Source organism: Amphiprion ocellaris, chromosome 1 (assembly GCF_022539595.1).
Source record: "Amphiprion ocellaris isolate individual 3 ecotype Okinawa chromosome 1, ASM2253959v1, whole genome shotgun sequence".
Lineage (NCBI taxonomy): Eukaryota > Metazoa > Chordata > Actinopteri > Pomacentridae > Amphiprion > Amphiprion ocellaris.
In genome coordinates this window covers 22,400,887-22,426,371 of record NC_072766.1, presented here as the reverse complement: position 1 = coordinate 22,426,371, position 25,485 = coordinate 22,400,887, and the positions used below count along the sequence as shown (strand labels likewise).

Genomic DNA, 25,485 nt, shown 5'->3' with positions numbered 1-25,485 from the left:
GTACCTCCCAAGACAACTGTGATTGGTTTAAAGAAATCCAAATAAAAAACAAAGTTTTTCCTCCCTGTAGCAGAATGATAACGAGGTGCTAGCAGACCATTCTCCTGCGCTAATACAGCACTGTAGAGACAGGTCTGGCTATGCGAGATTAGCATTGTGTGCATGCTAGCAAACCATTTCCTGTGTTCCACTTGGTAGCTTTAGTGTTAGTCTACAGGTCTCTGTCTTAATAGGAGAGAGATTTCTGGTGCTGTCAACACATTTTCTTTTTACACAATTTCAGGAAACAGTATACACAGTAGCCTGAAATTTCATCAATTGAAGTAATGTTGTTAATCCCAACAGACCTACAGACAAATAGTGTAAGTGTACATGTACACACACAACATAGGTTAAACCAATATATTTGGTTGATGGGGAGTCACATGAAACATATTTACTGTCACACACAAGTTACAAGTCCAGAGGGCCCTCTTAAGATTTTTTCTTCTATTTTTTTGCTTCTTCACAATAGAGCAGTGTTTGAGAGGTACAAGACAATTGCCAGCAGAACATATCCAATTGGTCATGGTCATTAAAAAAGAGGGACTAAAACAAGCTACACTGAAACTCAGTTATTCGAGGGGGGAGCCGGTGGAGGAGCCACTGGTTGATATATTAGGATGTATCAGTGTGAAACGCAAAGTGAGTAATGAAATAATCCCAAGTGTGAAATGCAGCAAGCTGTGGACAGACAGAGCCATAAATCCAAAGAGGCCAAGTATGACACTGGCTAGGAAAGACAGCAAGGGTGTCAGATACATCTTAATTCCCTCAGACATACGTGAACACGTGTAACTGTATCATCAGATCCCCAAAATGCCACAGGCTGACATGTCAGCAGCCGAGGCCATGTCTGAGAGAAGGAGGTAATAGTAGCCTGCTGTCATCTCCTGTCACTCACAGAGTGAGCAGACCGGCAGCAGACCAGACACTTTGTTCTGAGAGGACACATAACACTGTTTTAGGTTAATATATTTAAAAAACAACAGAATTTTGAATTTGAGAGAATTTGATGATTTACATTATGAGAATAAGTTTGGTATTCACACTGTCTGCATCTGTGTCAAACATCCACAAACAATGAGGGAGACAGCACTAATCTCATCTCTCAGAAATGATGACATGGTTGTAACTCTCAGGCTTTAGAAAATAATATGCCTCAACTTGGGGTTTTAATGTCCATTTTTTTTGTATTATTAAATGTTTAAGAATGCTTCAGAGTACAACTTATTCCTCTGCCTAATTTTTGGTGGCTTCCAGGTCTCACAACACAGTGCAATTCATTCAAAGAGTCTCTCAAAACACAGGGACTTCTTGCATGTCTATCTAGTAAACTAGCAGACAGCCACTGACACATTAGTTGGCTGGATAAGACCTGCTTGCTGTCACTTAGCAGGCTTGTCAGCTTGACCACCAATGGCACAGTAAGTTCTTAAAGCTTTGCCAAAATAATTTATCTTCACTATTGCCTTTGGTTTCATATCTATCTGTAAATCATTAGTCACAATCCAAGAAGAGGCTTATACAAAAGTGGACAGCGCAGCACAACTCTAAACTACCGCAGCTTGTTCCATTTTGGACTCCTTTTTTTAAAAATTTGTAAGTCAACTTGATGTAAAATATTTTATATTTCATTTTAATTACTAGTTCACCTTGTGTGCGGCACTAATTGTAGTTCAACTGCAATTTAATTAGAGTAAACAACATCATTTTTGTTTTTACAAATTACCTGTATACAGCTTTCTTCCCTAAAACTTCACTGAAACTTCCAGTCCAACCCGTCTTTCCAACACTGACAATAGCAGTGTTTACCACAATTGACAGGTCTACAGTTGGAGGTTAAATGCTAACTAGTTAGACATAGGCCTGGCAAAAAGGATTAAATGCAGTAAGTCCCTGCCGACTTGTCCTGCTCTGAGCTGAGTGTCTCACTGCCTCCAGTTAGTGCTTCATAAAGAACAACAGCAGGGTGAAGAGGTGAAACCCAACAGGTGATAGTAGCTGCATCTACTGTGTCAGACAAGACGTTCCAGCTGAACCTGAGTCTGTATGATGATGTCACCTGGGTTAACATCCCGTTGATTAATCCCTCTGTCCATTCGAAGCCCAAATTTGCTGCTGCGGATTTAAGAATTCACCCAAGCAATATACACGCTGATTGCACATAAAGTCATGGGCTTGGTAATAGTGCAGCGCGTGCATGTGTGTGCAAAAGTGTGGATCAAGGATCTTTAGGAATGCCGTGCTGCTTTGTCCTTTTGTGCAGATTTGCTCCTGTGCCAGGACAAGGGCCTACTCTTTAATCCATACTGATTCTGTGATGTTAAAACCACAGAGGGCCAACATCTAATTCTGTTGTTTTGTCCTCCAAAGAAAATGTGTATTTCTTTGGAGATGTCTTGAAACAGATGGAAATGTGGGGGATAGATTTAATCTGACTAAGGCTCATGCTTTGATTGGACCCCAGATTAGGATTGCAGCCTAGTATTTTCAATAATTATTCTCTAGTTGAATTAAATGTATCCTCTTAACACGAAAACCATACGCTTGCCGTGCATGTCTGCCTGAACGTCTGTAGGATCACTGCTTGTAATCTCAAAATATTTATTAACCAAAAGAAGAGTTCAGCATGCAGACAGCTACATACATGGAATACATTCAGTTTACAGTAGCTGCAATTAATCAGTATAGAAAAACAAAATGTAATCCAGAGTTTTCCATGAAAAGGTTCCATTTAAACATCACTCGTTTGCCTTTGCGCCGGCAATTTGCTTTACATGAGGGACAGGATAATTACATTACAGCATTATTTGGAACATTCGGTTGATAGAATTCATTCAAAAGCAAGTCATCTCCTCTCCCTGCTGCCACCTGGACAATAGCCTGGAAACTTATCTGTGAGCTTGCCTGCTCTTCACTGTCCCATATCAAGCATGCATTGTTTTCCTCCTTTTTTTGTCCCACAGACAATCTAACCACAGACCTTGTTTGCTAATTGATGGCAAAGTGGTCGGGGCATTCATCCTCAGACCCTTCTGTTTGGAGGTGTGGAGCTGCGTCTTCCCGTCATGAATTAGGCCCACTTACCCAGCCCGCTTAAGCCCCATTGTTCTTTTTATCACTGACCATTTTAATAAATCTCAGGTGGTAATCTCCGAGCGCCGCCCACCAGACTATCTTTAAGTTGCATGTGAAAACAGTTACCTGCCACAACAATGGCTTCGCTGACTGACTTTATCTGACGACTGTGCACAAAGAAATCAGCCGCCCTGCTGGACATAAGGTCAGTCGTAACACTACCTGCCCCCCGCCCTCCTCATCTGCTCCTTCCTGGAGGGAGTAAGAGAAGGAGAAAAGAAGGAAAGAAAGAAGGAGGGTGGGCTCGGTTTGATGGGGGAGGAGGATGCCCCCCATCCTCCTCACTGTGTCTCCTTCCTTAGATTTTATCAAAAGAGTAGAGGACCTGCTCTCCTCTTATCACTGTGGAAATGACACTGTGTAATTCACTGTGTGAGTGTGTCTGCATGGTTTAATGCAGACACACTGCAAAAAAACATGCAGCCAAAAAAAAAAAGGAAAAAGCCCAGAGCAGCAATGAGGCAATGAAAAAAGAAGAGAAAGATTAAAAAAGCATATGTTTTAGAAGTCATTAAGAGCGACTCAGCAGAGCCTGCTGTGGACTTGATTTACACTGGGCAGTAAGCTGCTGGTGGGTGTAAATAATGTATTAATTTTTAAAGAGATTTTTTCTCTCTCTTCTTTAAACGATAAAAAAACCCATCTCCATCTGGTCAAGTGTGAAGTAGGACAGAGCTAGATTAGAGAATGTTCTGTGTTATCTTATCTGAGCATGGGCTTAATGTCTGCACAATCAATGCTCCTCCAACAAGTGGTTCATTAAAACAGAATGGCAATGTTTAATTCCATGTATTACGAATGTGTGCCGGCACCAAAACTGACAAGAGGAATTGCGCGAAGTGGAGTATGGATTCACATTAGTGTCAGGAGTGGATTAACTCTATGAATGGAAGTATGCGAATCAGAATATCTCTGAATGGTAAGATTGAGAAGACTGAGTTTTAGTGTGAAAATAAGAAGACAATATCATGAACACAGCACAGACATACAATGTAACAGACATACGCAGAGCTGAACTTATCAAGTAATTATTTAATAAGAAAAATACTACTTTGATGAAAAATTATGTGCACTTTAGAAGCAGTTGGATGGCTTCTTAACTACAAAAATATACACACGTTTTATCTGTTTTATATCATTTTAACCACAATCATTTGGAGTTTTGAAAGGTTGGACAAAACAGCTGAAAATGTCCTCTTTGAGTCAAAGAAACTGTTTTTTGTACATTTTCTAACCCAGCTAATAATTTTAAAATGCAGCCATAGAAAGAAGCAAATTTGTCACCATCATTCAAGTGTTCAATGTAGCAAAAATGATCTATGGCGAAAGTACAATTCATACTCCCACCTGTTCCAGTATGTCAAACATTCTGTATACTTTCTAGTGAAGTAGCTATAAAATTACATATTCTAATATTAACTGCACACTTGTACGATAGACCTTAAGTGGGTTGAGCAACTTCCTGTCCCTCCAGCCCCCTTCTGCCACACAGTCTCATACAGACACAAACTCAGACTTTCAAAATAAATGAGGCAGGTTTACCTATTGAGGCTCTGAGGTTGTCAACATTTTCTCTAATGGATCCGTTTGTCAAAAGTACTTTAAAAACACATCGGACATGCCGTCAGCTTTCATCAGCAGCTGACAGTGTGTCATGACGATGCTGCATTTAACTGCCAATGAACTGCTCCGACACAAGACCTGCATGATGCTATTAATCTATACATGAGCATCAGCATCCAGCAGGACAACAGGGACAGCGGAGCATCAGCCAACTACTTCCTGCCTCATTTGTCCATCGGTTAAAGGGCCTCGGTCCCAATCATTCAACCTCATATCTATAATTCATGAAGGTCCTTTGGCTCTGCTCTCACGACACTGCCAGGCTCTATAAATGAGTGCAGAGGTATAAAGCTGTTCAGTGCCAGTATCTTGTCATGCTCAGAATTGCAATGGCTTGGTCCAGTCTTCATCCATCACTTGGTCGAGGCGAGGCCTGCCATGATATTAACCAAATATTATTAAAACTTTGAACCTTCCACACCCATAAATTTGGAACCCATCACCAGTGATGCCACTACGTGGGGAGAATGTATGGGCTGCTGCAGCCACAGAGTAATTACACACTTAAAGAGGAAGCGTGGCTGAGCATTCTGAAGACAGACCAAAACGTATGGAAGAAAAGTGAAAAAGTAGGGACAGATATTCAGTTGGTTTATTACAGTTCTTCTTGTCTGTGTTTAGAAGGCAGAGCCTGTTGACTGAAGATTGCCACTTTGACTTCTTTGGCTGTCTGGGAAAAACTGGGTGGGGAAAAGTGAATCACTAACGTGTCTCTCCTTTCCCGTAGCAAGTACTGTTGACGTGCCCTCAGGCAACACACTGCAGACTTGCTAGTGGATATAAGACAGTGGAGAACTGGGAGACAGGGGAAACTCAGGGCTTCTAAAAACAGCCATGCATGCCAGCAAACCTCCTTTTTATGGGTTTAAAAGAAAAAGATGTATATATTATTCATTCACTAGGTCAGACCAACCTGGATGTGGAACCATTACCAGAGATGGAGAGACCAAACATCTGTTGTTAAATGCAAGCAGGCTGCAGAGTGACATGTTTGCAGTCTTGTCCTCTTCAGATGTTTGGCCTACAGTGATCCACTTCAAACACTTGGCCTGTGTCGCTCTCTCTCTCCTGGACAAACCCTCTCTCATTCTCTCATTCTCTCATTCTCTATCTTCCTCGGTCTCAGCTGAGCTGCAAGACTGATACCCTCTTCTCCTTGACTCCTTCATTCCTCTCCCCAGTATCTGTAGCCTGTTTTATTTCCCTTTCTCTCTTTGCCTCTGTTTCAGCTCTCTCCTCTGTCACTGTCACTCCCCACCCTTGCTGTGCCTCCTCTATGTATTAGCATCTTTAGGTTTGCGTGTTCGGTGATGATGAGATTTGATCCCCCATGCACGATCCTCACCTGATATCCCAAGTAAGACTTATTCTTAAGCAGGTTAACGTCTAAGTCTTAAGAGGAGAGGACACACTGCTTCATTTTTCCTCTCCTTGAAATCAGTGCAACACAGGCTAAGCTGGCATTAAAGTTGAGCAATGTGGCCATCAAACTGAATCCTATGTGACAGCATTTAACTCTGCAGGGTTCGTGTTATGTTTCTGCAGCAGCAAAAATAGAAATACTTTTAAAAATTTGTGTGAAAATGACAAAGAATGAAATGATCAGAGCACTGTATTAAAAGGACAAGCTGGTCTGATTAGGCTAGGGCCACCTTCCAGGAAGGAACAGTGGGTGCTGTGAGGTTGGAGAAGAGCAGGCAGTGATAATTGATGAGACATCTGCTGAACTGCAGGTGTCTCCTCTCATGAGACTTAACAGATGACTTCATCCGGTGACACCATACTGTTTATAGCAACAGTGCACATAAAGCATACACATAAAATGTGTGGGACATTTTGCAAATATATATAAGTACACAAAAGGGAGAAATCACAGTCTAAACAAATCACACAGTACTACATAGATTTTGTGGGAACTGGCAGAGTTATATAGCCTGAATGTTATCTGTGCACAGCAAGGAATATTAACTGTGCATTACAGCCTAAAAACACAAATACACATTCGTAATTATAAAACCTACATTCAATTTGGCCTAATTTATCATTTAATCTATACATTGTCAAAAATAATTCCATAAATTACCAGAAATGTCTTGAAATCATGTCGCCAGCAGCCCAAAAGAATCCCAGTGTTTGTATTTGAAGATGATGAGCAACAGTAATATCCACAAAACTACAAGCAGTAAATGTGCAATTTACTTGACAAATTGTTTTCCAACAATCATCTTATTGGCTAATCAGCTAAAGGGTTTGGGTTTGCTATTCAGTGCTGAATTAACAGCTTTGGATACCAGGAATTTATACCACATCAAACGCTGCCTGGTACCTTATGATGGTTGACAGATTTGACATACCATCATGAGATCTAGTCATGAATACGCTCACATCTCGTGCCCAGACAAACAGCTCTAATGCCCTCATCATGACTTCAGAGGAAAGGCATCAGCAATCCTTACATGAGAATGAACCTCAACACAGCTACACTTGCACACAGATGAAGAAGAAGACATTATTTTTTTGCAAATACAGCTGGCAGGCAACTTAAAAGGGCCATTAGACTGCTCTTGTAATTGTTGAAAGATAAGAGAACAGAGAACTGAGGAAAAATGCAACCAGGACAGAGACGGGAGAGAGGGGTGAGGTAGTGGGAGAGGAGGGGAGGGGTGGAGGGGCATTCTTCAAAGCAATATCAATTTTGTCATTAGTTCAATTTTAATTGATTTTCCTCCCTCAAATACTAAAAAGCAGATGCTAAGATGCTTTACAGCGCAAAGCAGCAGAAAATGATTCAGATTGGGAGGGAAAAGGGGGAGAAAAAGAATGATAGAAACAAAAGGAAAGAGAGACAGAGAGAAGGAGAGCATGGCATTCTTTTCTCCTTCTCTTTGATTGCTATCTTGGGGCTATACTGAGCAATTACTGGCTGGAACCTTTAAAGAAGCTGATTACAGGCAGTCACAGATTGCAGAGCAGACAGACAGACCTGGTCCCAGGTACCGTTCAACTGTCCACCGGTCACCTCACCACCATACACTGAATCACAGCTACCGGAGCCCTTTAGCAAGACACTGCACCCCCAAGTGCTTCAGTGGAGCTACCCGGTACGAAGTGGTGATTAAAAACTGTCCACTTCTGGGCTCATGCCTGAAGAGGTAGACGGTTCTTTCCGACTAAGGTTCTCAACCCACCAGACCACACACTCCAGAGATCCTCCTGTTTCAGTACTTCAGCTGCATCTGTCAGCGTCCCTGGAAGTCAAAGAGATGGACAGTGAGGTGAGGTGTTACAGGGAGGGAGGGTGGGAGAAGGAAAGAGCAGGGGAAGGGGCAGATCATTTGTTTCCAGTTTTCTCACAGCTCCAGGCCTGGCGCTCCTACTTCTGTTGATTTACGGCCCTTCTCAACACGACCACATCTGAGAGGGGAATAATTAGAAGGCTCTAAAACTGTGCAGTTTAGGGCTGTTGTAATGAAATTTGTTGGCCTGCAGTCGTGTCTTTGGGGTGGAGTCGAGGCAGAGAGGTAGACGGGGAGGATGTAGGTGCCTGTCTTCTAAATAGTCATGTACAAGAGCCGGAGAACAGAAGTGCACAGACTCACGTATGATCACACACACGTACGCTCAGATCTCATCCTCTGCTTCCCACAAATCTGATCCAGCTTGTTCAGGGAGAGCTTCGCAGCGCCTTTACAAGATCATTTTATTCCTACCGACTCCTTGTTATGGTGATTAAATATATCCCCAGTGCAAGGCATCAATTACTGGGCAGTGGAGCACCACAAAGGGGCCTGGCTGGGAGCTAAGGCTGGGGAGGGGGCTTGCCTGCCTGGCTGGCAGGCTGGTTGGCTTGGCGGCGGCTGCCCTGGCTGCGATGTACAAGACGGAGGAGTTCCAGGCCTCGTCAGTCCCCTGCCCAGCTCCAGAGGAGAGCTGAGAAGTGCTGCGGGGCCTGGCTAAAGGGAGCCCTGGCTGGGTGAGCAAGCAGCTGCCTCCCTGGCTCCAATAAACGCTGGAGCTCCAGAGGGAAGCCAGAACATCCCCTGTCCCACCCGCTTTTTCTCCCTCTCTCTCACTCAGCTCTAAGGTTGCTGCACTGACACGGATTCTCGAAACAACACCGCCTTCTCATAAACAACAGCAGCTCATCTCTTGCACTGGCTGAAATAGCAAATAAAAATGGAATTGCTAATGGCAGCCAGAAACGTGGATAGGGTGGTTAATCCATCAGTCTTATTCTGTCAAATTACTTAACCTTCCTCGCAGCTGAAATGACTATGTCAGAAATGTCTGTGGGAGATAAGTGAGAAAAGAAACACAACACAAAAAAATAACGGCTATTACTGCCGTCATCTACAAACAACTATAATCTGGTTTATGCTATCAGCCCCAAAGCTATTTCCATTTATCTTGGGTGCGAGGTTTTTTGGTGTTGTGGCCCTTGACCACTTCTGAGCGAGTTTCCACCGGCAGCAAGCTCTCCGCCTCTTCTCCCAGTTCAACACAAATAACACACATATAAGCATTCATAGGTGTATAGACACACAAAGACAAACACACACTTTTAAGTTAGCACTGACACCATATTTCACAAATGTAAATACAAATATAATGTGAATAGTAAGCAAGCATCACACTACATTACACTCATCATGGTGGGCCCAGCCAGGTGACCCCCCTCGACACCCCCACCAGCAAGAATGGCAGCTATGCAGGCGGCCCTTCTTTAATGGCACATTGCCTCTTATTTACTGATCCTGGGGCATGCATCATTTACTCTGAAGCTACTGGTTTTTGTCCACCTGTCACCTGACCTCTTCCGCCACTGTTGGAGAGGCCATGGGGCTCAGGTGGCGTTAAAAAAAAAAGAGGGGATGGAAGGGGGAGGCAGACATAGAAGCCATCACTCATCCTCAGTGGTTGTACATCACTGACAAGTACACTGCAAAAAATGTTCTCCTATACAAACACTTTGAGGTGTTGCTGACTCTTGAAATGTATTTTTAATCCAAGTACAAATGGAAATGAGCTTCTTTCAAAACGTGAAAAAAAGTAATGTAATGTAGACAGTAAAGGAAACAAGGAATAATTGTCAAAAAATATGTTCATATATAACTAAACTGCATTTACATGTACGTTTGAGGGAAACCTATTTTGTCCTGGATTGTGTTCGTGACATGTCACAAATATGTGTCCAATCAACATGTTTTTGCCATTTATTTTGCTAATTTTCCACGTTGTTGTCTCACCTTTTCAGTCAGCCAATCATATATTAGATGAGGCAGCGCTTGTCCCCCTGGTAACCTAGAAAATGGAGAAGATTCAAATATGTTGTGAGACGGTTGTATTGGAACAGAAACCATGTATTTTTTAAACCTAGCAAAATGAGAGAAAATAATACTTAAGTTTAAAAAAAAAAAACATCCCACAAAGTACCCAAACCCAGAGTCTCCAGTGGAAAAGTCCAATATTAGACTTATTCTACTCCCACATTTCCAGCGTCATAATGTGGACTTTGTGGCTGTTTGAAAGTGGAAAAGTTTAATATTACGCCCTGCTGTTAGCAGACAGGAGAAATCACATTTCTATCAAAATGGAAATGAGAATTCAGTTTTTGGGAAGACACTGCTGGACATGTAGGTCAACACCCAGGCATGCTGGGGCGTCTGAGGACAGGAAGTGTGCAGGCAAGTATTACAGAACCAGAAAGGATGAGGTAAAACATGACAACGGTGGTGTCGTTGCCCTTTATTCTGGGCATGCCGGAGCATGAACAAAAGCTGGAGCTCACACTGGACTGGAAACTACATTAAAAAAACATAGCATCTATAGTTTATTTATTAAAAGGATTACCAGTATTTGATCTAAAAAAGACTGAAACATTCTCCTTCGTATTCAGTAAGTAATTCTGATAAACAGTGCATGTGCTCCAAAATAAGTCATGTTCTTTACAATTACGTCAATGGCAGGACTTTTGATAAGACCGGACTGACACGACTCTCAGCAAGTCTACTCCATACAACAGTGCAACACTTCATTGGACATGTGTGGACCCTTTTTCTATATCCAGCCAGCCTTTCCCTGCTCACTTTCTAATCAGGGAAGGGGAGGGTTAAGGGGCGGCTGGCCAAGAGGACTGAAGAATCTTACTAGGATGTAATCCCGTCCAAGTGGCACTGGCTCTTTCTTCTCTCTTGTTAGGGCTCCTTTGTGAGGCTCCAGAGCTTGGGGCCCGGAAGGGAGCAGAGGATGTGCAGTGGATGTGGCAGTAAGGCCTGGGGAGAGGTGAAGGTGGGGGTCGGGCTGGAACCTACACGACACACACACAAGAAAAAAGGTCTAGCAAGTTGTTCAGATAATGCATTGTCTCTTGAAGGCCAAGAAGAAATCTCAATAATGACATAATTACGCTTCCAACGAATTACCAAATGATGTATTTCCATATTTGTGTTTGTGCTGTACATACTACACAGGTGTCTCTCCTGGATTGTCATTAAAGCATTGCAAATGTACACTGCTATATTTTACTTTATTCCTTTGCTCATCCTTGAGAATCAAATGTCTTGTGAAATAAAAATGGGATGTACCAGAAATCTCTAGCTACAGCCATGTCTCATTTTCTTTTTTATAGTAAAATTAATAATAGGATTTCCTTGATGAACTTCATCTATCAAAGGAGATTTTTGTGTCTTATTCACTCATTTTTTTCCACTTAGACATTTAAAGATTTCATACCATTACGATTTCACACTCTTTGAGCATACATGTGATCACTTGTCAGTTACTCTTATTTTTTTACACTTTACACCTGTAAATAGGAGTAAGTCATTCAGAAGCTTATTGCTCACACTTTGCAGAGAACTTTTTGATTCTTAAATTCTTGATTCGTGAATTAACAATCCAGTGCCAGCGGATGTTCAGTTTAAAAAGATATGAACCACAGAGAAGAAGAAAGTTCTGACATCTTATTTAAATAGTATTTCTGAAATTTAGAAAACAAAACTTTTAATGGCTTGGTAAGATACATATTATATGTTGTGGATAATTGCCAATACTGATGTAACTGCTAGATTACAACACAGTATGACTGAGTGTGGATTTAGCCTCTTGCTATTGGACACCTGAACAGGCTAGAACAGCATTTCATTGTAGACATCACAGAAATTTCTGTGTGGAGTTTGCCTGTCTGCAGATAGAGTGCATACCCTGAAGTGATTGGTCATTTGGACCAACTAGTAGCAGGTTAGTTTACATGAGTGGAAATTACATTTTGATGGGAAATGTCATTTTAAGATATCAGTAAATCCATCAGTTTTGACATGTTACAGTATATATTCACACAAGTTACATTTCAACTAGTCAAAACAAACTTACAGACATGGTTGATTATAGATATTAGCGATTCCTGTTTCAGTAGTAAGAATAACGATTAGAGATATCTACAGCTGAATTTCCAACTTTTGAAAAAGGATTTTCATTTCAGCTGTATTTCCATTATGTCTGACGTATTGACAACCCGCTTTTGGACATGCTGCTTGTATTTCTACATTCTGGACATGAATCACTGAAAATATCTACAATGGCATTTTTACTGGTGACATTTTTTTTTTTGATATCTAAATTTCATTTTGAACTGGTTATGCATAGAACTGAATGTATCTTAAATACAACAGAATATAATTGTCACTGGTTCACAATTGCATTTCAGGTATTTGAAATTTCATTCTTACAAGTTAGAAATCCAAGCTGTCAAACTGAATGTTAGACATCTACAATTCTGCTTATGTGAGAACAATAGTAGATGTCTATAGTGAACATAACTAGACAGAGCTGGATTGCTACTGTTGACAACGGACATGTTGACTAGTGAGAAATGAAATGTAGATATCTTTATCTTTAGAATTGCAACTAATCAAAATTATATGCCATAATGGTAGTATTATATATACACTACTGTAACCGTTACACTAGTTTTGAAATAAAAACAGTTTTCTTTCAATGAAGATAACATAAAATTAATCAGAAATACAGTCTGGACATTGTTGATGTTGTAAATGACTATTCTAGCTGGAAATGGCTGATTTTTAATGGAATATCTATATAGGGGTACAGAGGAACATTTCCAGCAACCATCACTCCAGGGTCCTAATGGTACATTGTGTTAGCTAATCATGTTGAAAGGCTAATTGATGATTAGAAAACCCTTGTGCAATTATGTTAGCACATGAATTAAAGTGTGATTTTTCATGGACAACATGACATTTTCTGGATGACCCCAAGCTTTTGAACGTTAGTGTATCTGTAAGTCTGTTTGAAGAGAATTCAACGGTACAAGTTGATTACTTGTAATTAAGTTAAATATATCAACAATTGACATTTCCACTAGTAAGAAATCAGTTGCTGATATCAGGAATTAGCATTTGAACTCATGAGAAATGAACAGTACACATGTTTAATTCAAATTGCTACTAGTCAAACTTACAGTATTGATATGCAGGCTTGGAATTGTAACTAGAAAAGAAGCAGTTGTTGATATCTACAGCTACTATTATGGCTACTGACTAAATTTTAAATGGGATTACCATGCACACGTCCGAACCATCAGAAAATCAGCAACTTTAACACAACAGTGGTTTTTCATCTGGAAATCATTTAGAAACCTTGTGATCTCAGACAAATGGGTATGTATCTTATTAAAATAAACATATTGGAATCCAAAATCCATATACATGCTTTTTTTCCCTCCTCTTTGCCTCTGCACATCTGTCTCTGCACGCATGAAGTCTGTAGGTCCACGTGGAAGTCTCCTCTGAAATTGAATGGCTTATGTATCCATACCGATACATGTGTATATATCTTTTTTATTGAAGCCTGCTTGTATGACAGCAGTGTCGCTGGACCATCTGTGCACACTCTGTGCGATAGTGCCTGTCTCTCTGCTCCTCTGAAGTGAAGCCGTCTACTTAGACAGACAGTAAAGGGGTGGGGACCGAGCCCAGTAGGAATGCAGCCCTGTGTATTGTTTGTAAAAATAAACCATCTGGACAAAGATATTTGAAGAGAATTTATATTAAACAGCTGCAAAAGCAAGCTTCTGTGTGTGGAGTGGTGATGCAACAAGACCACACCACAAGTCTGAATCCGATCATGTTCCAGGACGAGGAAATAGAGAAATTAGAGCAGAGGAGTTTTGACTGGGGCCCACACCGAAGCGTCTCTCAAAATACAAAGATCTTGCCCCTGTGGAGGAAAAAACAGCAGACTGCTTGAGTGTGGGAAGGGATCCTCCAGCAGACAGGTTAAAGTGGGGAGGCATCATTGTGTGGTGGGACAAACCCGGGCACACTGGAAAGCCCTAAAAAGTAAAGCTGAGACAGTCTGCTGGCACATCACAAGGAGCAGATGTGGAGGGCCAAGAAGCCTGCTGCATGCAACTGGCCATCTGGCCAAGCTAAATATTGCCTCAGTGCACCCCCATTCTATTTGCCTTTGGCGCATTTGTATTGTCCATGGTCACACATAGGTACACTCCAATCACTGTCAACAGGGAGGGGGATTTATGGAGGTGCCATCAGGGTGATTAGTTCCACTGGTAAACAATGGCCTACCCTTGTTGTGTTTGACTCTGTGCGCTCTACAGCAGGCGTGAATGGCACACAGCAGAACAGCACTCCCACTACTCAATGGTGTCTGTCTCTTTCTGCTAAAGTAACATCAAACAAACACTGCAAACAAAGGGGGCGACTAAACGCAGACACAGAATCAAAGGGTTGATGTCTGCACAGAGGGACTGCAACACTTCACTGGTTCCAAAATGCCTCCTGCCCAGTATGGCCAACATTTCTGGACACAAACAATTGAGCGAAGCATAGCTGAGGAGTTGGGCCAGCTGTATCATAGAAAAGGAAAATAATTGCCACTTGTTGCTTGTGGCTTGAGACATCTATAATAAAAGATAGGGGTTAGCACATATGTAGTTTTCTATGTTATTAACTGAATTACATGTCATAGCTGCTACTGTTTTGTTTCAGAAAACAGACTTGGACATACACGTGGTTCCACTGTTTGGTGTCAGCGGTGGTTTGTACTATATGTACAAGTTTGTGCAAAGTTTTTTTTTAGCTGTACAGCCATACTTGATGGTATGAAAGGTGAGCTGTCAGAGAGAAAGTGGTAGAAAGTGATATTGTTTGAATATGGGGATAAAGTAATGTAGTTCCTCCATTTAGACACTCCCAGTGCTGTCCTCAGTAGTACAAATGAACAGTGGAATAAATAGTTATGTAACAAATAAGAAAAATTATAAAAGAGCAGGTCAATTGTATCTTTCCTACCATGTAAGGTGGGTGTGAATGCTGGACTGTTTGATTCCAGAAGTCACAGAAATGGCAAAAAACATAGTAACCCATGACATGGACATGAACAGCGGAGAAACTGTCCCAACATGGAGCCTTTAGAAAATGTCAAATAGTAACAATAATGATGAATAAATTAGAAGAACATTTGACATTTGGATGACCTTACATCAGCCCGCAACATTGTGAACAAAACACGTTAGCATACGTAAGTGTTGCACTCTAAAATTGAATGGCTCAATAAAACCAAAAGACAGACCACAGTTTCTCTTGTCCTTCCTCAAAGACAATCTGCATTACTGGTAGATTCTGACTTTTGACAGTTGTCTAAGGCTTTATCTGGAAGGCTCTGCTATCACAGGATTTCTGTTTGAGACTTGCATTTCACGTACCATGACAGAGTTCAGTGTTGTAGCTTTGTCCTGTTGTTTAATGGTGCTTAGGAAGTTTATCCAAGGTGCATTTGATGAACACAGAGTCAGTTAATGCTTGTTTTTGGAGCATCACTGGATTAAACATGATATTTTTACATTTTTTGATGGTCAAGCATGTTGACATAGTAGATTTTCTGGCAGAACACTTTCATTGCCTATTAGGGCTACTGTATTTCAGTATTTTCTCTCTAAAAAAATAACTAATTAAAAATTTAGGCATAGTCTGTTGGAAATAGTGGTCGCATGGACAATCCGTTTTTGAAAGTGTCACCTCTCACACTTTCTGATGCCTGAGGAGGCTCTATTTGGCAATAACAGTAACATATTTCACTGATCTCATGGCTACGTACAGTTGAGAAAGTAAATATTCTTTGAATCTCTCCTCTCAAGCTCTCGTTATTCATCCTATACACAACAGTTTCTGTCTGTTTTTTTTTCATATACACAACCAAAGGCTGACCGACAGTGAGTGGCAGTGGATTGTGTAAGAAATTATCATATGTAAAATATACACTGCTGTTCAAAAGTTTGGGGTCACTTAGAAATGTCCTTATTTTTGAAAGAACAACAGTTTTTTTCAATGAAGATAACAATAAAATAATGAGAAATAGAGTCTACACATTGTTAATGTGGTAAATGACTATTCTAGCTGGAAAAGGCTGGTTTTTAATGGAATATCTACATAGGGGTGCAGAGGAACATTTCCAGCACCATTCACCCCTGTGTTCTAATGGTACACATCATATACACATCAATGCTGGGATGTCGTGACACCCATATGTAAAGGAAACATCACTTTGAAGTTTGCATTGTTATCCCAACATTAAAATAATCATTGTGTAAACAAATTTTTTCTTTTACTTCTGTTGTGCTCCAGCATTGTTGGAGGACATGACGCATGTAAGTGTTTTTTTTCCAATCCTCACTACAGACAACCTCTAGCAGACGCAGTGGGCAGACTGGTAGAAAGTTGCCAACAATGGAGGGTATAAACAACCCTCAATACAACAAGCTTTTAAAGTAAGAGGCTCCTTTTGTATCACAAGACCTGGCACTCACTCCATTCAAAAAGAAGAGTTTTCAAAGTCCTTGTACAGTAGCTGTGGTGGAATGTCCTGTCATGTGATGAAACACACTCTTTGTCTAGATAAAATATGGAGTATATGGAGTCAGTATGGTCAGGTTATGCATGCGTGTACTCCTTTAACCAGAGCCTTGCTACCCCTGCCCTCCCTATCATGGCTCTGCTGGCCTCCACTGCAGGATACAGACTTATCTGAGGACATAAAAAAATGCATCCGTCATTAGTCTCACCTTGGTCTGCTTGCATCACAGACCAGGCATTCCATGTCCTCCTCTAATCATCCAAGGACCAATATCCTGCAATTAGTTCAGTTTCCACACGCTGCCCTCAGGTCCTGCTTCAGCCTGGGAAATGGGATCCAGTCCCTTCCTAAGCCTCAGCTTTGGTGCTGCAGAGCACGACACACATTCAGAGTGCAGCCTGCCAGCCCTGATGTAGTTGTTATCTTTTGTTTGCATGGGAACCACATGTAGTCAGTACTTTCTTTTCATATACTGTATGGCATGATAGTTAGCACAGACAGGGGGGCAGGGTAGGATCATTACTAGAGACTGTTACAGTGAGTAAGTCCAGCTGAGTGTAATATTAAAGCATCCTTAAGCTAGGTAAATGTTGAGTACATTCTTGAATATTAAAAAAAAAGTCTGCTATAATGTGATTAATTATGTTTATGCCTTCATGGTAAATTATAAAAGGCAGGTCACTTTCTTTCATGTTTCAACATGCTGGTTATCACACAGAAAATGCTTCAGTTGTGTCCACAAGTATGACTTTGAAGCATTAACAGGGTCAGTCAGAGTTTACCTACACAGGAACCCTTTTGTCGATGACCACTGGATCAGGATCATATTAACCTCAAATAGCACACAGGCACAGAGGTACAGTTATATGTATGAGAGGAAGTGTGCACACATGCATCAGTGGGCCTCTGCTTATCCCATCACAAGGAGTTAATAATAGCCGTAGAATAGCGCTCTTTAAAATGTGTCTTTAATTGGTTTATAAATTCTGCCAATTATGTTGCGGAATTCCCCCTCAGGAGTCACCTTCACTAATCTGTTTCGAGCCTAAGTGGAATCAAACAGGCCGGTGTCATGGAGTCAAAGACTGTTGTAAGAGAAGGGTGTGGACAGCAGGGGTGTGTGCGTGCATGTATGCGTTTGCCCACATATGTGTGTGTGGGTGTCTGAACAGAAGATGGCTGTCCTGCATCCTGGCAGATCATGTGAATACGGCAGGCCAATTGGATTAGCAGATTACCACGAGATTTGCCCTATGACCTCTGGAAGGCACTCAGACAGCCATGTATTTGGCTGACTGACGTTGCTAAAGGTTGTTGCTTCCTCCCACATATATACAGTGCATACACACACGCACACACACACTGACAGGGTAACAATCCAACCTTTCCATGCCTGGAAGGGCAAAGATAAACAACACACTATAACTTAATGTTCCTGCTTCAGGAGGATTACAAGTATGAAGGAGATTAGCCCGTCCGCTACAACAATAAGCAGGGCTAAACCCAAGTATCCTCAAGTGCCACTTATCGTAGAACATATGGAAGACCGATAGATAGATAGATAGATAGATAGATAGATAGATAGATAGATAGATAGATAGATAGATAGATAGATAGATAGATAGATAGATAGATAGATAGATAGATAGATAGATAGATAGATAGATAGATAGATAGATAGATAGATAGATAGATAGATAGATAGATAGGCAGGCAGGCAGGCAGGCAGGCAGGCAGACAGACAGACAGACAGACAGACAGACAGACAGACAGACAGACAGACAGACAGACAGACAGACAGACAGACAGACAGACAGATAGATAGATACCTTTAGGAACTAGGTCAATTTGGTTGTCATTTGTAATTTCTGATTCTTATCAATTCTGGTTCTTTGAGGTTCAGGTACTGAGAGTTACTGGGTTTAAGCAAGATTTTCAGTGTGGGACTTTTAAAGTGTGGCATTTGTTCTTTTAACTAAGTAAAGGATGTGAGTTCTTCCTCTGCCATTGTCCATCTCCGTCTATCAAGGCTAACCGTAACAATCGTATGAATTTATATCATCATGTTTTGTAACCAGTGAGGTTACACACCTACAGTCTCAGTGCAAATCCACTTTAACAAAGGTTGTGATAAAGACTAGAAGGTTTGTTGTGAAGTTTGTTTCCTTCAGTGTGTGAGAGAAATACCAGCACATTGTCGCAGTTACAGCAAGGTGTTGCTTTAAGGTGGTAATGTGTCTGTAATCGGCTGTAACAAGCCTCAATAAACATGATAGTTACTAAGTCTGTGTGTTGTGTTCAATGTCACACAAGAGAAATAATGAGTCCTTGTTCATGTATTATTACTATTATTACCTCCAGCTTTTCTCAGAGAGCAGTTTATTGAATGTTGTACATGTTGTTTGCAAAGGTTCTGGGTAGAAATTTATAGGTCTCTTTTGTGGTTTATTGAATATTTTGGCATCTACTTTGGCTAATCTACTGTAACAATAGCGGAGTCCGATTTCATCCTTGTAAAGTGTTTTGTAGCAGCATTTGCGAAATTAAGGGAATTGTCAAAAGACAATTACACAGTTTGTGCTGTTCTTCTGCTGTAACTTAGCAACAGCTGTAGGTTAACTGAGAATAATGCTAAACTCAGTTTATTAAGACAATTGCATAAGGGGACAGAAAGACGCATGCATTTAGTTTGTATGACACAGCAGAGGCACAGTAGTAGATATTCTGTAGGTTAGGCGTTTGCAGAAACTAGTGTAAGTTAAATTTGTTTATGAACCGACAAGCCAAATTGAAATTATTCTTTCTTAATGATTCCTCTTGAGTTGGAATTAGTTCTCGATGCCTAACCTACTAATCAGGCACACTTATCTTCTGAACTGTTTAAAACCTGGATACCCAAACTAAAAATCAGGGGAGGACAGAGAATTTCTGTCCTGGGGGAAGAACAGAGGAAATGTGACTTACTGCTCAGAAAATACTGACATGAGAAGAAGTCGCAGGTGAGATTGTTTGTGATGATAGAGAAAGAGAATGGCAGTCCATGTGAGGGAGAAAAAGAAGTGGAAAAGAGACACTTTGAATATTATAGTAGCAACGGAAATTGAAAGCAATTTTATATTTTTTTCCTTTTCTGCAACATTCAAAAACTGTCAAGATTTTAAGGTTCTTGGCTCAGTCTTGTATAACCTCTTCCTGTTTGCACAGATGTTGGCTAGCAACACAGAGGCACAGACACAATATTTTATGTGAGAAAAACAGAAAGGCAAATTCGAATTTAGGTGCATGTGTTAAAAACAATATACATATATATTGATGACATTAGTGGGCCATGCAAGTGTGAACAAAGTTTATGAGTATGTCCACCACGCATCATCAATTACAATACAATTAGCCCTATGAATAACAAGCTTTAGGCTGTCCTAATCCACGTCCAGCAAACGTAAGTTCACCATTGGACATTTTGTCTTTTATGGTATTCATACAGTGAGGCTGGGCTCACTAGGTCACGCATGGCTACTTGTGGTTTAAAACCAACCTCCCCAGGAGAATAAAGCAGACTTGTTTGGCCCCAGCAGCTCTAATGTGTGGACACATTTTTCCCCAGTCAGAAAGTGGTTTGCCAGTGGCCCTTGCTGTACCTGATGACCTGTAGATCACCCCTGCCACTCCATGATGTATTTCATTTCCCATGTCTCTTGGCTGACTGACAAATGCAGGTTATTCACACATGTTGCTGCTGTTGTTCCTAATCCATTACGCAGCTCACATGTCCAGGTTTGCCAGTAGCTGTTCTCTAAACAAGCAGAAAAGACATAGCACCGCTGTTGCCAAAAGCCTTTGAACAAAATTACTTCCTCTCACACACCACGGCTTTAATTATGTGTTGGAGAACATAAAACAGGTCGGACAATTTGTAGTGGGAAATCATATTTCCATTGAAAGGGCTCAGGACATAACCAATGATTTATAAGAGGAATGTCATAATTATTTTTCTCCACCAGGCCGAGGATCGGGTTTCAGCTAATGGGTGTCAAGCTGAAAGCACTAATTAGGTTTTGTAGTCGACTGACACCGGCAAAGAAAGAGAAGGTGCCACAATAAATAAGTTCTCAGCGCGTAACTTAAAGCCTGTAATTTGAGTCGATGCTCCTGTATTAGGTTGTGGGAATTATAAACGTCTCAACAAAATGCAGATAAGTAACTGCGAGGTGTCCCACCCATACTATGGAGGTGTGGAGGGGCTCTGACAAGTATGATTACTGGAATAAACCTGGAACAAACAACACTGTGGGCTGCTGTATGAAAATGAGAACAAATGATGTTTTACTTGCACAGCCTTCTTTACAGTTGCTATTGTGCACCTCTGTTGAGAAGTTATCCTCATAAATTTTGACACAAATGTATTAAAGACTGTATTGCTAAATCAAGTGCTAAATCAACACATTAAATGTCTGATTTCTGCACACATCCCTCTCTGAGGAATAATAGTGATATTTTCAAGGAAATTAAAGCTCTAGATAAAGATGGATTGTTCATACTTGTCCAAACATGACATAAATCCCTGACTAACTTGCAGGAGAATGTTGTTTTTCTTCTTCAAGCCCGACATAAAAAGCTATAAAATTATGTAAACATAGACTGTTACCTTTTTTTCAGTTGTGCATGAGCAAACAAAAAGGTCTGGTGGGCTGAGTGCATGACCTACAGGGTTTGGAATTTTCCATCTCCTCTTTTGAAGAGACTTAAACATGACAATTAGAGAGCGGATCACATGACCTCTTGATTCATGGCTATTCACTGTGAGCTGCACATGCATTCACATTCATAAACCATGGCTTTTGGCTGCTAACAACGTGAGGAGTAGCGCAGGACCATGCCCAGTGCCAGCCAGGTGCTCTCATCACGCTGTCATCTTGTGAGACACACTCAATAGTCATTCGGGATGAAGGAGTCCGTATCTCTACATCCAGGCCTGTGGCTCTTAGCAGCACACACACACACACACACACACACACACACACACACACACACACACACACACACACACACACACACACACACACACACACACACACAGCCAAGTGACATCTTCCTGTAAACAAACAACACGTGGCAGCAGGACATGGCATCGGCTCCCTCCCTTGCCACTGATGGCTTATGTCCCTCATGCATTAGTACTCTCCTCTGGGTCTGGAGAGCAAAGCAGCAGGGCAAGCCAGGACACCTGATGGTTGCCAGGTCAGATTGCCAAGACCTGAAGAAACACCTTTCAACAGCAGCCGAGATGGAAGCGGCTGTAGGCTACATGTTTTCGTTTTTAAGAGCAGGTTCCACAGTAGGTAGATAATAGTAGGTTCTGTAAATATGCCAACATCCAAGATAAAGCACAATAAATGTAGCAAAGAGGTAAAAAAAAAGAACATGACCATCAGAGTAGAAAAATGGATTCTTGTTTACTTTTTTCAGGGAATAAACATCTGGGTTCGGTTCCTAGAAGGGCAATTAAATGGCAAGAGCAACAACAAAGCAGGAGCGGTCAAAATCTATTGGGAAAATTTAAATCTGCATTTCCTAAACATACAATATCATTAATCAATCCTGACATTATGATTAGAGACTCAGATTGTCTTGAGTGAGATTTTGGTTTTCGCAGCAACAGGCTGGCTGGTATTGTTTTCACCTGGTGAGTCTGTCTTTGTGTTTGTGTGTGTTTGTTATCATGGCAAAACGTGGTGCTGGGGACACTTACTGTAGCAGGAACTAACACAAAGGCGGTTTTGGTACCTTGGCAGGTATTTATTTGCCCATCTTTCTGTCTGGATGTATGTGGACACATTTCATCAAATGTGATATTGTTGCAACTATTTAAAGTACAGTCACAAAATTGAGATCAAAATGAGTTTAAAGATGAGTTTAGTCCGATCTATGAATAACGAGTTCTAATGTAATTATAACAAGGCACTAATGTCAGGTGAGTACTACGGTGTTGAAGCTGGTGTAAGGCCATCACAAAATGAACTCTAGTTTGACTGTTCATCATTGCTTTAACGATTTATTTTTGTGCTTCCTCTTTTTTTTGCAGACTTGCTCAAGGCATACGTACCCATGTGATAAACACCCCAAGCACTAGGCTGTGGAGTTGCCCCGTTAAATGGACACTGGGAAGGTTGGGGAAAGGGAGTTTCTGTATGAAATATATTCAGTGGAGAATGAAAAGCAAGGGAAGTGAACATCTGGGTGATGAGTTCATTCATGGTGAGGGATGATTATTTTCAATGCTCCTTGGATCAAAGGCTGAGAAAGCCAGTGGAGCAGGGCGGATATATTACAGAAGCAATAATAAACCAATAAATTACCAAACATTGCAGAAAAGTCAGCTAGCAACTGATTGCCTTTGGAATATATATATAGATATATATAATTAATCAACACTGATTAATGATATACAATCAGTATATATGACTGTATTTTACAATATTGTGCTTTTAAACACTTATTTAGCTTCTCTTTGTTGAAGCACATTTCTTTTGTTCTATCTGATTCATACTAGGAAATTCAGAAAAGCTGCTTAGTGAATTTACCACAATACAAATGCAAGCTCATGCAACAATCCAACACCAAGTGTAGAGTGACGTGCCCAATATGGCCCAGAGGAAAAGGCAGCCGCTATAACCAACACACACCTACCTGTCTGCTACACACACACACACACACACACACACACACACGTTCTCCTACAGTTATCCACTCATACAAACTACTCCCTATAAACACACAGAACAAGGTAGATGGGATGGGAGTGATGGAGGGGGGAGAAGTTATATATGTGCAAATTCACAGACAGACACACACTCCCATACGTGCACTCACATGCATGCTTAGCCTAGGCAGCAGAATCCCTGGCCCCTGTCATTCATTAGTTTACAAAAGCTGTGTGAGGCAGACATGAGGTCACTGTGCTGCTTTGAAGACCGAAACACACAGTCAGTGTATTAGAAGGTAAAGAGCATCTGACTGGGACCAAGACAGAATACTTATTAACCTGGTCAATGAGTGTGGCTATTGTGTCTCCCCTCACCTCTCTGGCAAGGAGGAGCTGCACTGAACAAGATGTTGGGTGTGTGAAAGGCCAGACAGGTCAAATCCTTTCCAGTGCCCTGCTGAATAATATCTCCCTGATAGTCTGAGAACACACCGCTCCACTGCAGACTGTGCAAATATGACCACTGATCTCAAACAATTTGTGCAATAATCCAAAGTTATTCTTAGAAAGTTTAATATGTAGACCAATGCGTAGACATACACATGCAAGCACTTTCAGGGCATAAGCACAAACACACACACAGACACACACATTTACCATGGTTGGCTGCTGAGTCAGTGTGTGAGGTTGCTGGTGTATGAAATGAGGGGAGTACCTTTCATTTCCTCCCCCTGGTTCTCTTCAACTGCCAACAGGAGTATGTACGCCTCCCCCTCGGCTGCTTCAGCACGTCACGGCTGTGACTCAGAGCTAAGAGAGCAAACAGGAAGGATGTTAACTGCTGTGAAACACACACACATACACACACATGCATATAGAATGTAGTTCAACAGGGCAAAAACAAGAGTGTGAGGAGAAGTGGGAAAAAAAAAAGTCAGAAAACAAAGATCAAACTGGAGCAAAAGCTGCCACAAATACATAGGATTGAGCACATGACATGTGTAAGTACACAAGTAGTTCCATGTTTGCACACAAGCTCATGCACGTGCGCGCACACACGTTCACACGCACACGCCAAGACAAACAAAAAAAGCCCACACACACATTTGCTGTCGAAGTCGGGTGGAAAGAGTTCAAAGGTGTGATGGAGTGTGACTGCTGGCGCGGCTAAGACATGAGAGGTGGACGGATGGAGAAAGGATGACAGTGAGAAAGACAGACAAAGAAGAGGAGCGAGGGACACGATGCGGCCCAGTCGGTCAGATGCCGTCACTCACCTCCGTCCTCACCTGGTAACTTTTCTGTCACCTCATGCCATCACCTTGTCACCCCACGTCCGTGCCACCCTGTCACCTATCCCCTTAGCAACTGAGCCTGTCAGCCCGTTGTCATGCGACCAGGTTCACCCCTGACCTTTTGTTTCTTTCATACACGCTACAGAGAAAAGAGCCGAGGCACAGGAGGGAGGGCAGTTGTGTCCGGACATGCCTATCACCCTAGATCACAAGGCTCTGACATAAATGCTACAGGGGCCATAGATTTATGAGGGTGTGTAATATTGTGGGTGCACTACCCCCCTTTTAGTCCTGTTACTAACACAGGGGTAGGATGTCTGGTCAGGTCACACACATACACACAGTAGCACACACACACATGCAAATGCTATTAAAATTGAAATTGCAGAGGCCTCTTTCTCTGAAAAGAACTGTCGCTTTTGTGTGTGTGTGTGTGTGTGTGTGTGTGTGTGTGTGTGTGTGTGTGTGTGTGTGTGTGTGTGTGTGTGTGTGTGTGTGTGTGTGTGTGTGTGGGTGCTTTCACATGTACATTGTTTATGTTTTACAAGAGGAGAGAGTCATTACCTGACTAAATGTGACTCACATTTGCGTCAGAAAAGCGCAAAAGGGTTTTGTGGCTGGTGCTGACGGCAATTTAGATTTAAAAAGAAAAAAAGCTAAACCAAGTAAAAAGAAATATTGCTGCGTTAAACGCCACATCCTGATTATGAGGAACCCGAACATGATAGCGGGGATATGTCAATGTTACCTAGGACTTTTAGTTATGTAAACAGCCTCTCCTGTTGACTGTCG

At 41.5% G+C, this 25,485-nt stretch overlaps 1 long non-coding RNA gene across 2 annotated transcripts in view; it reads right to left on the bottom strand.

Moving 5' to 3' along the window:
* Positions 1–6,571: 6,571 nt before the first annotated feature.
* LOC118471166 (uncharacterized) overlaps positions 6,572–25,485 on the bottom strand; it is a 125,192-nt gene continuing 106,278 nt past the window's right edge. Inside the window, exons 3-6 of one of the 2 annotated variants that reach the window (XR_008604146.1) lie at positions 24,114–24,208; positions 10,951–11,110; positions 10,050–10,104; positions 6,572–8,051 (exon numbers count right to left, since the gene is read on the bottom strand). This is a non-coding gene — a long non-coding RNA (uncharacterized LOC118471166). Of the gene's footprint in view, positions 8,052–10,049; positions 10,105–10,950; positions 11,111–16,903; positions 17,044–24,113; positions 24,209–25,485 lie in introns of those variants that run through there. The other variant, XR_004848397.2, reaches the window with a different exon arrangement.